The 18,032-nt window shown below is 34.0% G+C and overlaps 1 long non-coding RNA gene across 2 annotated transcripts in view; it reads right to left on the bottom strand.

Moving 5' to 3' along the window:
• LOC123573557 (uncharacterized) overlaps positions 1-18,032 on the bottom strand; it is a 49,782-nt gene that overhangs the window by 30,594 nt on the left and 1,156 nt on the right. The gene's annotated exons all lie outside the window — the stretch shown is intronic.

Genomic DNA, 18,032 nt, shown 5'->3' with positions numbered 1-18,032 from the left:
TTTAGGATACAGCTAAAGCAGTGTTACAAGGAATGTTTACGGCATTAAACACACACACCAAAAAGTTATATCTCAAATTAACAACCTAAAATCACACCTAGAGGAATTTGAAAAACAAGAGAAAACAAACCCCAAAGCTACCAAAAGCAATGAAATAACCAAAATCTGAGCTGACCTGAACAAAATAGAGATGAGAAAAAAATCATGCAAAAAATCAAATAAACCAGAAGTTAGTTCTCTGATAGAACATTTAAGATTTATACAGCACTAGCTAGAATAATGAAGGGAAAAAAGAGAGAAGATTCAAATATACATAATGCTAATGGGGACATTACCACCAATCCCACAGAAATACAAAAAAAAAAAAAAAAAAAAAAAAAAAAAAAAACACACACAGAGATTGTTATAACTAGCTATTTGCACACAAACCGTAAAACCTAGCAGAAATTGATACATTCCTTAAAACATACATCCTCTCAAGATTGAATCAAGAAAATGAAATGCTGAACAGGCCAATAATGTGTTCCAAGAAAGAACAGGTAATTTTTAAAAACTTATTAACAAGAAAAAGCCATGGACCAGATGGATTCAGAGATAAATTTCGACAGACATATAAGGAAGACCTGGTACCAGTCCTACTGTAACTATTCAAAAAAATCAAGGAGGAGCTCCTCTCTAACTCATTCTATGAGGCCAGTATCATTGGGATACATAAAACCTGGCAGAGACACAATAAGAAAATAGAACTTCAGGCCAATATCCCTGATGAACATAGATTAAAAAAAAAAAAAAAATCTTAGCAAAGTACTAGTCAAGAGAATCCAACAGCACATCAAATAACTAATCCACCATGATCCCATAGGCCTTATTCCTGGGATACAAGGCTGGTTCAACATACATAAATCAATAATGTGAATCATCACAAAAAGAGAACTAAAAACAAAATCATATGATCTTAATAAATGCAGAAAAGGCTTTCAGTAAAATTCAACATCCCTTCATGTTAAAAAAAACCTCTTGACAAACTAGGCATCAAAGAAACACCTCAAAATAATAAGAACTATCTATGACATACTCACAGCCAACCTCATACTGAATATGAAAATGGTGCTGGAAGCATTCTCCTTGAGAATCAGAACAAGACAAGGATGCCGTTTCTCACCACTGCTATTCAACATACTACTGGATGTTCTACCCAGAGCAATCAAACAGAAGAAAGAAATAAAAGGCATCCAAATAGGAAGACAGGTAGTCAAACTATTTCTGTTCACAGATGATATGATTCTGCACCTAGAAAAGCCAATAATAGTCTCTGCCCCAAAACTACCAGATCTGATAAACAACTTCAGCAAAGTTTCAGGATATAAAATCAATGTATTATACAAAATTCAGTAACATTTCTGTACATTAATAATGTCAAAGCTGGCAGCCAAATTGAGAATGTAACCCTATCCACAATAGTCACAAAAGGAATAAAACACCTAGGAATACAGCTAACCAGGGAGGTGAAAGATCTGGACAATTAGAATTATGAAGCACTGCAACAAAATCAAATACAGACTAATGGAATTACATCAAGCTAAATAGCTTCTTCACAGCAAAATAAACAATCAGCCTAGTGAAAGGCACCTAAGGAATGGGAAAAAATATATGCAAATTATCAATTTGGTGAGGGAATAATAACCATCATATGTAAGCAATTTTCAAACAACTCAGCAGCAAAAAAACAAATAATTGGATTTTTTAAATTGACCAATGATCTGAATAGACATTTCACAAAAAAAGATATGCAAAGGGCCAACAGGTATATGAAAAAATGCCCAACATCACTAATTATTCGGGAAATGCAAATCAAAACCCCACTGAGATACCATTTCACTCTGGTTAACATGACTATTATCAAAAAGCCCCAAAATTATCAAAGGCTGGCAAGAATGTGGAGAAACGATAACTCCAGTACACTGTTGGTAGGAAGGTAAATTAGTACAATCACTATAAAAAAACAGTGTGAAGTTTCATCAGAAAAATAAAAATAGATCTATCACATGATCTACCAATCCTATTGCTGGGTATATATCCAAATGAAATGAAATCAGTATATTGAAGAGATACCTGCACTCCCATGTTTACTGAAGCACTCATCATAGTAACCAAGTTTGGAGGCCACATAAATGGCCATAAACAGATGAATGGATAAAGAAATATGGCATATGTACCCAGTGGAATATTATTCACCCATGGAAAAGAATAAAATTCTGACATTTGCAGCAACATGGATGGAACTGCAGGACATTATGGTCAGTGAAATGGCAGGCATAGAAAGACAAATATTGGAGTCTCTCACTCATTTATGGGAAGTAAAAAAGTTGATCTCAATGGCAGAGAGTAGAATGATTATTACAAGAGCCTAAGAGGGGTAGTTCAGAGAGAGGTGATAAAGAGAGGTTGGCTAATGGGTACAAAAATAGATCGAATAAACAAATTCTAGTGTTCAGTAGCAAAGCAGAGTGACAAAAGCTAACAAAAATTTACTGGGTATTACAAAAGAGTTGGAAGAGAAGATGTGGAATGTTTCCAACACAAAGAAATGATAAATGCTTGAGGTGATGGATATTCCAATGATCCTGATTGGTCATTACTCATTGTATGTGTGTATCAAAATATCATATGTGCTCCATAAATATGTACAATTATGTATCCATAAAAATATGAATGAGTAAAAATAGACAAATCTCTTGTACAAAATTTAAGTAATTTATGTGGATATTTCTCCCTTGGGAAGGTCAAAGGAAATTCCCACACTCTAAGTGTGGGTAGTGAACAGCAATATCCTTCCAAAATTTATAGGATGGGCAGGGCAAGAGGAAAGTAACTTTATAGTGAAGAAAACTGAAAAACACTGTCTCCAGCCAGCTGCTCAAGGCCCTAATCAATAGTGATAAGACATGTTGGTAATATGTACTCTTTGTATGATGTGATGAAAATGGTACTTAACCTCTGTGATTTTCCTCTTAAAACCCATAACCCAACCCTAATCATGAGAAAAACATCAGACAAATCCTAGTTGAGGAACACATTATAAATTATCTGACTCATACTCTTTAAAACTGTGTAAGTCGTCAAAAACAAGAAAAATGTGAAACAATCCCATGGTCAAGAGGTGCCTAAGGAAACATAAAAGGTAAATGCAATACGATATCACAGATGGGAATTTGGAACACACAGACATTAGGTAAATACTAAGAAAATCTGAAAAATGTGTTGACATTGCTTAATAATACTACATCAATATTGGTTTATAAATTGTAAAAAATATGCTATACATTTGTAAGATGTTAATGATAGGGGAAGCTAGGTGTGTATGTATGACAACTCTCTGTACTATCTTCAAATTTTCTGTAATCTTAAGCTGTTCTAAAATAAAACTTACTAAATTTTAAAAAGTTATTCCAGTAATTATGTGCTATGTTGGTAATGATAATAATAAGCAATAAGACTTATTATGTGCCTAGCACATGCAAGCAATACCATAATACATATAATTACCATAACTAACCCATAAATGAGATCTTAATAATTCAATTTTATGGATAAGGAAACTGGGGCTCAGATAAGTTAAATACCTTGACCAAGGTTACAGCAATTAAATCGCAAAGCCAAAACTCAAGTCCAGTTGGTCTGTCTGTCTCTAGGAGCTAGGCTCTTAATTACCTTACTATTCTATCTCTTGAACATGTTAATTTAATATTTCAATATTTCAATGTTCGGTTGAGTTTGAAAACATTGATGTGAAATGTATTAGGAAACCCAGGAAACTGGGTACTCTGAGAGACATTTGATAGAACAATCAGTGCCATTCCAGCAAACTCTGGGTTTTGTTCTGTTTTTTTAAAAATGTGCTATACTCCTTTTTTTTCCAACTCTGCCTACATTTTTTAAACCACATTCCTCAATTCCTGATCCTTTCCTTCCCTTTTCATTTCTCTGCTTCACTTTTGCCTGCTTAAACTTCACATAACTGACATTTTCCTTTTTTTAAATTTTTCTTATTTTTAAATAAATACAGTATAAATATAGTTGATATATCTCAGTGGCATGTTGTTAATCTCTTTGGTGTCCCCAAAGAGTCAACATAGAATTAGGCAAAATAACTGTGGAATTTCTGTTTGATGAATTATGCAGTTCTGCATTCTCAAACTCTTTTTCACTCATAGCGTCCACATCTTCTGCATATCCACATTACCAGTATTTTTTATTTTTAGTTGATACATAATGTTTGTACATACTTATAGGGTACCTGTAATATTTTGTTACATGCATAGAATGTCTAATGATCAAGTCAGGATAAATAGGATATCCACGACTGTGAGCATTTATCATTTCTAGGTGTTGAGAATATTTCAAGTCCTCACTTCTAGCTATTTTGAAATGTATAGTACATTGTTAACAATAGTCGCTCTACTCTTGAACAAGCATACACTTAGAATAAATAAGTTATAATGTCCTATGGCAGTCTTTATTGATTAAACCATTTAGGCATTTTATTCTATTAAAAATTAAAATAATCTGTTTGTATGCAAATGAAAATGTGGAGCATGAAAAAATTCTAACTTATCCTAAGGTCACAAAAAGTGATGACAGAATATTCATTCAAATGATTTGGCATATATTTTTAATGCTTTCATGTTTACACAATTTAAGAAATAGACTTAGTTTCAAAAAAGTTAATAAGACAGTCTACTAGAATTTATGGTTATGTTTGCAAAGTAACCCCGTAAAGTTCTTTAGGTCAATTTTGGTAGAAAAAAAATTGTTCTACCTATTATATTACTAAATTGTCTCAGCACCATCCTGAGACAAATACATAACAATATATAATATATAATCCATTCGTATTTCCAATGCATATATATTGCCAATATAACCTCTGTGTCACTTATCATTGTTATATATTTCCTTTATAGGTTATATAATATAATCTTTGTGCTGTTTCACAATAATTTTCCAGAGTTATATGGCTACCAGATTGGCCACAGGATAGTCACCTTAGTGTTGTAAACTCTATGTTTAGCCAATTTTTGTACAGTAGTTTGGATGGGTTATTGTCAAGGTGATGCAGCTTTTAAGGTAATCAAATAAGCTCTAACTTTAAATTTTTTTCACATTAAAATATTATTATTTGTTTTTTTTTTTTTTTTTGAGATGGAGTCTTGCTCTATTGCCCAGACTGGAGTGTAATGGCACCATCTTGGCTCATTTCAACCTCTGCCTCCCGGATTCAAGCAATTCTCCTGCCTCAGTCTCCTGAGGAGCTGGGATTACAGGTGCCCACCACCACACCTGGCTAATTTTTTTTTTTATTTTTAGTAGAGACGGGGTTTCACCATGTTGCCAAGGCTGGTCTTGAACTCCTGATCTCAGGAGATCTGCCTGCCTTGGCCTACCAAAGGCTGAGATTACAGGCTAAAATATTATTTTTAAAGTAAATAATCACATGATATTTTAAATATATATTATATATTATATCTACTCAACTTTGAAAAAGGCTACAGATCACCAATGAACTAAGCTGAAAGGAATTATCATCAGCCCTTTTCCTCTCTCTCTCTTTCTCTTTTCCTTTTCCTCCCTCTCTAACCTAGATTTGCAAATGTCAGCAAATAGGACAGAGCTCGTTATGAAGGCCATGCTGCCTATGTAATCAGTCCAATTAGATCGTTCCCACCAACAAAGTCTTTCAAATAACAACATCCTGTATGAAAATCAATGTAAGAATCACCAAGTAATCGTTGAATACCTAGTAGAAATAGCTATAAATACATGAGGTTATCTTCCTTCTGATGATCTGAAAGGAAAGAATAATTACTGACAACTCAAGCCTACATTTATGGGCTGTAACTTCAGCAGAGATGCAAACCGATAGCTTCTCAGCAGGGAATTTCATGAGCTGTGCTCATGTTTCAGAGATGAGTGCATATCTTTATCACTGTTTAATAGAGTTTAATAGTGTTTAAACCTGTTATGGCATGTAGTCTGGTGAAATGAAGCAGTTAAAAGTATATTGAATAGAAAAATAGTTCTCCTGGATATGTCTGTCCCAGATATATTGTCTGTGGAATTCGTCTCGTCATACCTTTAGTTAGAATTGTACATATCAAAATGGACAATCCAAAGAAGGCCTGTGCAATTCTGCAAGTGGACTGCTTTTCATAAAGATTTTCAGGGCTCATCTACTATGACTCACATTACTTTAGTTACTCTGGAAATCATTGCAACCATTTTCTTTTCTTTCGTCTTTCAGGTTGCTGCACACTTGCACATACATTTTTTTTTCTCAGTCACTTTCTCGTATCTTTTCATTTACAAAAAAAAATCATTCTTTTGTTTACTTCTCCTTTTGTATGCATTGTATTCTGTTGGAACCTACACCATAACACCTTTAATTGTTCATCTACAGAAGCAGGCATTTCTGTTGCCATCCCAGCATTCTTTCTTCTTTCTTGAGCATTAGACAAATTTTCATTTGGTTATTAATTTCTATAGAGCTCTGTTCAGGTGGGCCAAAGAGAAAGTTTCACCTCTCACTATTCTGTTCCATGCATTGAGCATTATTTGACTGGTAACAAATCGTAGTCCTCTACATCCAACTGCTAGTTGAAGGATGGGCATATTATGCAAGCCTATTGAATTGCAGTTATGCTCAGAAATTTTAGAGAAATAGTTAAAACATTGAACCCGTCTCTATGATAGTTTTTTTTTTTTTTTTTTTTTTATTTATTTATTTATTTATTTATTTTGAGACAGAGTCTTGCACTGTCACCCAGGCTGGATTGCAGTGGCATGATCTCGGCTCACTGCAACCTCCGCCTCCTGAGTTCAAGCAATTCTCCGTCTCAGCCTCTCAAGTAACTGGGATTACAGTGCCTGCCACCACACCTGGTTAATTTTTGTGTTTTTAGTACAGACGGGGTTTCATCATCTTGGTCAGGCTGTTCTTGAACTCCTGACCTCATGATCCACCCGCCTCAGCCTCTGAAATTGCTGGGATTAGTGATACCACCTCACGCCTAGGAATGAAGAAAAATATAAGCAGTAATAATATTTCAGAGAAATGAAGTAAGAATATTTTCTAATTAGCCTCCAATTCAGTCATGCCTATACTGCCCTTAATCTCAGACTCCGTTATTATATAAGACAGCAAAATCACTTTTAATTTTAAGCCATTTTAGGATGTGAGTTATTTCTCTTAAAAATCAAAGATATCAACATTTAAATTTTTAGATTTTTAACATCTTTAACTTTAAATGAAATAATAAGCCCTGTCTTATTTACTGTGTAAAGATTTGAGATAATATTTGTATATTTGCTTTGTAAACAATGAAATACTATGGAAAAGTAAAGCATTATTATTAACCTGTGAAATAAATATATTTGCCATTACATTATTTGCCCTCAACACTAGATTTTTAGATACTAAGCATAGCTTCCTCTGATTCAAACATTTATAAATGCCTCAACATTAACAGTGCTTGTAAATTGTACAACATTTTATTCTCTTCATTGCAAATATATGAACACCTGAGACTCAGAAAGACTACGCTGCTTTCCCAAACTCACACTATTATGAGGTAGAATTTTGTGTAAAATACCAGTCTTCCACACTTTGAAATTAATGATCTTGACTGGGCTGACTCCTCTTAGGATATATTTTTTTCACCTCATTGTGACAACTGTTAGTGACTAGCTACCTAGTGTAGAATCTATTTTGGTATACAACATGTACCCTAGCTTCAGTTATCAGCTTGGACTTTCCACCGGAAGCCAAAACTGGCAATACACTCTGCCTTTTAGATCCATACTAGAGTCTGAGCTTGTTGATCTATGGTCTGGGCTTTTGAGAGTTGCCCCAACTGATATCAGAAACCCTAACCAGCAAGCCTTGCTCATATTCCTAGAAATATTTCAAAGAGTGTTCTTCCACGTGTAGGTTATTTCAAATACATTACTGGATGTCTTGTGAAACTAATCCATTTTTACTGACGTGACTGGGAAATTAAACCATAAAAAGCCTACGCAAAAGATCATATATAGTTTTAAAAAGAAAAGCATAAGAAAAATGGCAGCAAGAGCTTCCCAAAACTTATCTTTATAAATTTAAAATGTTGGTCTAAAATCAAAATCTATAATTTAATCATTCTAAACAGAAATAAAACTTTAGTAAATTAAAGATACATATTGACAAAATCCTTACACCCAGTGGAGTACCAGCAGTTAGCAGCATGCATGAGAATTAGGGGTGGAGATCAGCCAGGCATCCTCAATGACAGCATTCTCAGAACTCACAAGACCAAGCATCTGAAGATATGCTTGACTACAACAGTCTTTAGGTCAGAGAACTTGTTCATCTTGTGTCATAAGGAAAGTGTTATTTTTCCACCTCAGACAAATTTCAGTGATAAGGGTTGCCAAGGCAAGCAGTACACTAGGGAATGAAATGGGAGAAATTGAGGACATCTTTGTAAGCCAATTCCTTAGATAAAATGAAGATTATTATAAAAAATGGAAGGAAGATCCCAGAGAGAAAGAGAGAAGATGAAACAAAACCGCTTGAACCTGGGAGGTGGAGGTTGCAGTGAGCCGAGATCGTACCACTGCACTGTAGCCTGGGTGACAGAGTGAGACTCCATCTCAAAAAAAAAAAAAAAAAAAAAAAAGTGGGGGCCAGAAAAAGAAATAGAAGCCACTGTTGAATTGTTAATAAATGGAAGAAATTAATACAAGAAAGACAGGGAAAAGACCCAAGGGCGTTAAAACTAAACAATAGTTACCGAACCTCTTTACAAAGCCCATTCAAGAGTCTATCTTATTTTTCTTATCCTTCTGCCATTTTTCTTATCCTACTCCTTTTAAAACTATATCTACCTGATCTTTGTGTAGACTTTTTATGACTGAATTTCCCAATCATGTCAGTGAAAAAGGATTAGTTTCACAAGCTATCCAATAATGTATTGGAAATAATCTAGGTGTGGAAGACCAATCTTTGAAATATTTCTAGGCATATGACCAAGTCTTACTGGTTAGGGCTTCTGACATCAATTGGCACAACTCTCAAAAGCCCAGACCATAGATTAATAAGCTCAGACTCTAGGATAGCATTTCTTCTCATTGGGAGTTAATCTGGCCACTCTTGGTCATGGAGCTGGCAGTTAGCCTATTTAATGATAAATCATAGGGTTTCTGTCCTTCAGGAATTCACAGACAGGTGGAAACAAATCTAAACAAGGAAATTATACTAAAATGAGATGAAAGTATGCATTGTATTCACAGCGACCACTTGAGTATCTATATCTACCTAAATCTTCAAGGATGTATTTCTCCAAGTGGCCTGCATAGCACATTTTCTTATGTCTTTATATATTTCCACATGCGTGAAACATGCTACCAATGCTTGCTGAATACAAATTCATGACCACAGTTCTCTACATTTTAATGCATAGCTAAGCCAATTAGAAATCCAAAGGAGGCTTGAAATGGGATCAATCTGCATCTTGCAACTATCAAAGCAAATTAATGGGATATGATTTCCTAGAACTTAACAATTGGCATGTATACTTTTTCAAAGATAAAACATAAAATATAGTGAGAGGGCAATTTCCCTCATGGTATTATGTCCATGTAGAATTCTAAAATGTTACATATTATTAATAGTCTTTTAACATAAAATATTTTATGATATTATGATTACTGGTTTTAAGATATTTATTTTTTTCTTCTCTGATAGAGTGCAAGAAGGAAGCCGTCTTTTCCAGTGTTGCTTACTTATATCTGTCAAATGCCAGAACAACACTTAGAGCAAGGCAGACACTCAATATTTATTGTTAAATAAAATAATACATTAATTTGAGGGTAGCATCATGACAATTAATAAAGAAGGGGAAAACAAAGTGTGCTGATACATATACACACACACGCTCCTCATTAAGGGGAAGATATGGTTCAATTTCATTTTTTCAACTATAAATTATAAAAGTAAAATTTGGTTGATGGTATTTGGAGACTAGAAAGAACAGTTTAGCCTTTTTCTTATTTTATATTTCTTGAACACGAATGTAAAAAACATTTATATTATTTGGAAATCCTATTTAATTTTACTATGATTACTTTTCCTAGTTCTACTTTTGCCATTTTTATCATTATGTACATTAGAGTCATACCACTACAAATTAGCAACAAAGAGAGCACATTCCATTTTATTCAGCTGCTGATGTATAAAATTTAAACTCCTTAGCAGGACATTCCAGATCTTTCCTAATTTACTTTCAACCTTACATTTAAATATATCTAATACTAGCATAAAGAAAAATACCATTAATATTCCATAAATAGATTACATATTCTACATTATAAATGTATGTTGCATATGGTGGTCTCCGTCTCTTTATCTCACACCATATCCCTTTGCAGATATATATTTTTTCCCATTACAGTTGACTAAGGAATTGTTCTAATTAATTATTTTTACAGATACTCACTTAACATTGAGTGTTGTGCAATACAAACTTCCTGCTCTTAAATAGTGACTTTTTTTTCCTTTTTTGGGGGGGGCTTAGTAAAGAAAACAAATAATACTTTCTCCTTATGCTATCAGCTATTAAGTGAGCCCTAACGGGATGCTAGGCAATTCATCAGAGCCATTGGGCTTTTCTTAGTACAGTTTTTTTTTTTTTTTTTTTTTTTTTTTTGAGACGGAGTCTCGCTCTGTTGCCCAGGCTGGGGTGCAGTGGCCGGATCTCAGCTCACTGCAAGCTCCGCCTCCCGGGTTTACGCCATTCTCCTGCCTCAGCCTCCCGAGTAGCTGGGACTACAGGCGCCCACCACCTCGCCCGGCTAGATTTTTGTATTTTTTTTGTAGAGACGGGGTTTCACTGTGTTAGCCAGGATGGTCTCGATCTCCTGACCTTGTGATCCGCCCTTCTCGGCCTCCCAAAGTGCTGGGATTACAGGCTTGAGCCACCGCGCCCGGCCGGTACAGTTTAATAGGTGACAAAGGTAACATATATCTGCAACCAACATAATTTTAAGCAAATATATTGCAATTCAGAGTAGATGCTCACCAGAACGATACTGGACAGATCATAATCCAAAGTGTGAGGATGTCTTCTTGCCTAAATTTACCTACAAAATTTAGCAAGCATCTCTACAAATTAATGAATCATTGGCATGATGATGATGATGAGAATGATAATAATTATCATTTACCGAGCACTTATATGCCCAGTGCCATTTTTAAAATAATAGTCTCATAACACTTGCCCCATCATTCTGAGGTAGGTGTTATTTTATTTTCATCTTCATTTTTTGAATGAGGGACCTAAATTTAAGAAGATTAAATAATAAAGGCAAGCATTTGCTGTGTATGTATTGTGTGACAGATTATACGCTAAGTACTTTACATGGCCAAATATCTTATCTAAACCTAATAACAGCTCCATAAAGTAAGTTCCATGTTAATCCCCATTTATAAATGAAGAAATATAGACATGCAAAGGGAACTTGCCCAAGATCACATACCTAGTATTAGAGTAAGACTCAAATCCATTTGTGTGCTACTGTTGAAACTTAGCTATTAATGACTTCATATTGCCTTTCTTGGATTTGTTTTCTGTATGCCAAATAGACTGTGATGTCAAATAGAACTGGCTTTGAATCTTGGTTCTTAAATCATGCAGCTGTCATTTTAATGTCCCTGAGACCCAGTTTCTTCTATACAATTAAATAGCAAAATAGCTACCTTATAGGGTTGTTTAAGGGTTAAATGTAACACTGATATGTATAACATTTAGCTCAGGGTTTGGTACATACTAAATACTCCATAAAGAATAGTTACTATTATTATTTTTAAGATTTAGAACAAAAATAATCATTTACCTTAATAAATTACTTAAGGTAAATATTAAAACATGATCAATACTGTGCATAAAATGACAATAATAATCGTATCATAAAAGGAAATACAATTTTAGAAAGATAGTAAATTGTCTTACATCTGCATAGCGCTGTGGAGTATGTACATGGGTGTTGTACAACTTTTTTCCACTTAATCCTAATTATTTTCCTTGGATTGAGTAAAGCAGTCTGCGCTTCCTCTGCCACACACGTGAAACAGAGGTTCTGAGTGATTATCCAAAGCAAAAAAATGACTAGCGGTTGAGCTGGGACTCTTCCAAATAGTTCTCTCAATAAAAATCCACAATTCTCTCTATATCAGGTACAGTGTAAAGAATACACACAAGCCTACTAGTTTTATGTATAGTTGAATTTCTAAGTACAAAATCATTTTACATACTTATGTATTAGTTTCACAATATAAAAACTTACTATGTATACAAATGCCAGTTCCCATCAAGAAACAGACTGTGTAGCACTCATACAATTTTACAAACACTTATTCTAAAAGTCGTATTCACTGCTACTTAAGAGAATAAATCAGACACTATCATACAGGAAGAAGAAAAATATAAACATTTAATATAGGAGAGGTCTTTGAAAAGTACTATGGTTAGAGGAAGTTGATTTTCTTCCCTTCATCTAAGTCAAAGCCATTGAAAATAACTTGCATCTGAAGAGAAAAAATGATGCATATTAAAAAGCGTAAGTGTATTCATTTTTAGGAAATAAGAGCTATCTTCCTTAAACAGACATTGTTACATGGAATAATAAATCAACATCAGCTAGGTAGATATTTATACTTTAAAATATGATGCTTAGTTTTAGTTTCTGTATGTGAAAATGTTAAGTATTATTCCAGGACATGATTTTGAAAGTTTCAGATTTTTAAAAAATCAAAAATTAAAAAGAGACATGCTGAATTGTGTAAGTTACTTTTTGATTCTGGATATCAGATCTTTGTTTGATGCATAGTTTGTGAGGTTGTTACAAACCTGTAAGTTGTCAGTTTACTCCATTGATAGTTTCTTTTGCTGTGCAAAATATCTTCGGTTTAATTAGGTCGCACTTTTCAATGTTTGTTTTTGTTGCACTTGCTGCTGAGGATTTAGTCATAAATCCTTTGCCAAGGCTGATATCCAGAATGGTATTTTCTAGGTTTTCTTCTAGAACTTTTATGGTTTGAGGTCTTATGTATAAATATTTAATCCACCTTGAATTAATTTTTGTATATGGTGAAAGGTAAAAATCCAATTTAATTCTTCTGCATATGGCTAACCAGTAATCCCAGTACTATTTATTGAATGGGGAGTCCTTCCCCATTGCTTTTTACAATTTGAGAAACAAAAAACAAATGATCACCTTAAAAAGTGAACCAAAGACATGAACAGATACGTCTCAGAATAAGACACATAAGCAGCCAACAAACAGGAAAAAACGCTCACTAAAGCGTTTTTGGTGACTTCTCTAAATCACTAATCATCAGAGAAGTGCAAATCAAAACCACAATCAGACACTATCTCACGCCAGTCAGAATAGCTATTATTAAAACGGCAAAAAATAACAGACACTGGAGAGGTTGCATAGAAATGGAAATGCTTATACACTGTTGATAGGAATCTAAATTAATTCAACCATGGTGAAAAGCAATTTGGAGATTTCTCAAGGGTCTTAGAACTACTATGTGACACAGGAATTCCGTTACTGGGTATATACCTAAAGGAAAATTAACAGTTCTACCAAAAAGATACATGAACTTGCATATTCATTGCAGCACTATCCATAATAGCAAAGACATGTAATCAGAATACATGGACTGGATAAAAAAATGTGGTACATATACACTGTAGAATACTGTCCAGCTATCAAAAAGAACAAATCATGTTCTTTGCAACAACAAAGATGCAGCTGGAGGCCATTACTCTGGGGAAATTAACTCAGGAGAAGGAACCAAATACCACATGTTCTCACTTATAAGTGGGAGTCAAACAATGGGGTACACATGGACATAAAGAAGGGAGTATACACTGGGGACTACTAAAGGGGGTACCAAAAAAATGAGGGAAGAACTGAAAAACTGCCTCTTGACTACTATGCTTGCTACCCAGGTAATGAGATCATTTGTACCCCGAACCTCTGCATCATGCAATATACATGTAACATATATGTAACATATTTGTCACATATATGTAACAAGCCTGCACATGTACTGCCATAATCTAAAATAAAAGTTGACCTTATATTTAAAAAAGATATGCTATTTACCAAACCAAAACAAATGAACAAACATCCTCTCCCACCAGGCTCTGTGAAATAGGAAATGTTAACATTTAGCAACTTCTGAATCCCAGCACTGAGGAAAGGTAGAAAATGGTGGTAACACATAAAAAAGTAGGTACATTGGTAGTAACTAAAAATAAAAAAGAAAAAAAAGAAGTAGCACAAAAATACCTACTAAGTGTGTCATATTCTGCTTTTACTTTTTATTACATCAGGCTCATAGAACACATTGAAAAATCCCACATGACATTTTCTTCTCATTGCCACCTAATCTTTTCCAAACATTCATGCCTTTCTGGTATTCACTCTGAGATTACTCAGCCTCTCACTCAGTACCAAAAATAGAGATCTTTAATAAGAAATTCCTCTACTCTTTCTACGATGTTTCTCTCTTCACTCAAACCTTTTCCCTTCCTTTTTATTTCAGAATAATTCTGTTGATCCCATTCACTCAAAGCTCCTCTCGGCTTAAAAAAAAAAAATCTTATTGCTTTTACATATAATTTTTTTATTTTTTCCTGAGTTTTGTGCATCCTAATGTTATGCTCAAATCTCCTTCATGAAAAAAACATGTTTTTACTCCTTCTTATTGCCCTTTCAAGGAACCCTGTGAGCTTGGACACTGCAGCATGATGAAATGATCAAAAGATAATTCTCTAGATATTCTGGACTATGTAATAGTTACTGATCACTTAATACATGTTGGGCATAGGGCTACATATTTTCAACTACTTATTAAGTTCTCAGAAATCATTATGTTTTTCTAATGTTTAAGTCTTAAATTGGATTTCTAAATTGAATACATTTTAAATTTGCATTTCTTACAAATGTATGCTTGGAAATAAACATGCTAGTCTAAAAACAAGGCTAAATAGGATTAGTATGTCAAAATTTTATTCTGTATCATTTTGATTTTTTCTACCTTAATTGGACTTAGATAAAAAGTTTGAAATGTCCTTGCAGATAAACATATGACATAACAATAAAAACAATTACAATAACAATAATTGGTATCCTTGGACTCCTGAACAAGAAAGAAAGGAAATCTAGAATATAGCTAATGGATTAATAGAAGACACATTGATCCAGAAACAAAAAGCCTCCATGAGGTCTCAGAAAAACTGACAGCTAGAAAAATATGTGATCAGATAATAAAGTGTTGTAGTATAAAACTTTATCCATGGTTCATTTTTGGATTATGACAAAGTTCTAGGTGTAGTCATGAAGTATATGAAGGTGTATGTGGGCATGAAACTAAAGTCATTGGAGATGAAGAAGAGAGACAATTATAATACATGTGGATTCAATTATTATGAATTTCCAAAGACACTATTATAGCCCAGGATCATGGCTCCAAGGACAGCCATGAAGTCAGTGACAAAACCTTTGGTGAATAACTTAGAGTGATTGTAGCAACGAATGAATGTATTGAAACCAGATCATTTGAATTCAACAGTGTTTTTATCTAAGAATAAAGGATTAATAATTTGGAATGGTAATTATAACAAGGGAAGATATCCTTATTCCTGTTCTTGAAGGTTTTGTTCTTATCATCAATGCGTGGTGGCTAGAAGATCAACATAGTTTTTCAGGGACCACAGGGGAGGCCATGTATTCTGTGGAGACCAGGATTTATTTAAGAAAAGAAAATAATGGGCAGAAAGAGTATTCATTGTAGTTAATTGCAGTGGAGCTAATTAATAGATCAAAGAGTCCAGATTTGGCAGAGAGGGCAGCAATAGGAGTGTTGAGTTAAAGGAATATTGGATACCATTTCAAAGAGAATATTTTATTAAACTGACTTCACGGCCCAAGGTAGTGAGTTGACAGAAACAAGAGGTGTGTTGGAATTATCTGCTGTCAAGATACTTACAGGGACTCTGGGCAAAGGTCCATTCAAACTGGTAGTAACACAGCCGGAAGTTTTGTGCTGTTTGATGGTAAACAATGTTTTATGCTTGTTGCCAGTCACATTTATCATTTTGTTTATATTTTCACCTACATGTTTTGCTGGAAAAATTGTGAATTTCCTATTTACTTGTCTTCCAAGGAGGAAGACAATTATTCCAAAAAGGAAAAGGGAACAGAGAACAATGATTAAGTCCCTTAAATAATTTTTGTATCTATAAGAGATTCTTTATAAAGCAACCCTAAATTATTTTTCAAGTGGAACTGTATTTTCTTTATTATTTTGATACTTCTATATCTATTTTCCCATATTATTTTCTACTATTTCTGTAAATCACCCAGAAGCAGCTTATATTTTTGTGACTCTAAGCTACACGTTTCTTATTATTGAATATTATCCTTCATCTGACTTTTTCTGATAAAGCTAAATTGAACTGATATGACAAAAAAACACACTTCTTACTGGAAATACTAATTATTCACAGACAGCATTCCAGTATCATGCACCAAATGAATAAAGAAAAATATCTCTAATTCTGCACAAGGTAATTTTGGGGAAACCAACATTCACAGTATTAGTCATGCTGATAGTCAGAACTATGAGCAGTTTTAAAGGACAGATATTCTTCTTTCTTCAGTGCTGTTTAATGATTTCTCATAGGCGTCCTTATAAGGCCGTAGAGGTTAGAGTGGGACAGACATGGGCTTTTCAGTCAAGCCGTCTTGAATCTGCTTAACTCATTGATTGGCATTTATTGGTGGTATTGGCTGTTTAATTTCAGAGCCTCCACTGTTAATACTACACTATATTGCTTCTCATAGAATCAACTCACTTGGCAATGATGAGAAATAAATGAAATATTTATCTTTTCTATGTTTTTCATTTATTTTATAGTATAGGACAATGAAGCAATTTTTTTCAGGGTCCTGAAGCTATCAGGTGGTAGAACTGAGATTAAAAAACAAATAAGCCAAAACCAAAACAAAGAAAAAACACTGTCTTAACTTCATATCCAGTGCAATGTCTAATATAACATATATTTTCTCATGCTGGAGAGCATGTTTTAATGTATAATTGTTTTACTTAAGAAAAAAAATCAATGAGGTCTATAACCATTCTGTTTTGAGTCCTGGAGTTTTTGTTTGTTTGTTTGTTTGTTTTCACAGTAGAAGAAACTAGTGGTCTTGAGAATGGTATTGTGCTTATACTGCAATCTCATGGTAATTATATGTATATTGCAAATATAATTTTTCTCTATTTTTTATTTCACATAGTTTTAACTAATATACAGAAATCACAGAGGTACATTATTGCTAAGATATAAAGATCATCTGTTGAAATGATTAATTATTAATGTATTCACATGCTAGCTAATTAAAAATATTTAGTGTAAGTGTATATATTAGGGTTCTCTAGAGAGACAGAACTAATGGAATACATATACATGTATATGTGTATATATAAATATATGTATATGAATTTATTAAGTATTAACTCACACAACCACGAGGTCCCACAATAGCTCGTCTGCAGGCTGAGGAGCAAGGGGAGACAGTCCAAGTTCCAAAACTAAAGAATTTGGAGTTCAATGTTTGAGGGCAGAAAGCATCCAGCACAGGAGAAAGATATAGGCTGGGAAGCTAAGCCAGTCTCTCTTTTCATATTATATTCTAGCTGCGTTGGTGGCTGATTAGACTGTGCCCACCCAGATTAAGGGTGGGTCTGCCTTTCCCAGCCCTCTGACTCAGATGTTAATCTCCTTTGGCAACACCCTCACAGACTCGCCAAAGATTCAGGACTTTGTATCCTTCAATCCGATCAAGTTGACACTCAGTAATAACCATCACAAGTCCACCCCTTGTCAACTTGAACCCATACACATCTCCTGAGATCAGAC

The sequence above is a fragment of the Macaca fascicularis genome, chromosome 5, assembly GCF_037993035.2.
Source record: "Macaca fascicularis isolate 582-1 chromosome 5, T2T-MFA8v1.1".
NCBI lineage: Eukaryota > Metazoa > Chordata > Mammalia > Primates > Cercopithecidae > Macaca > Macaca fascicularis.
The sequence above is the reverse complement of the archived record's forward strand: the minus strand, read 5'-3'. Positions and strand labels throughout refer to the sequence as shown.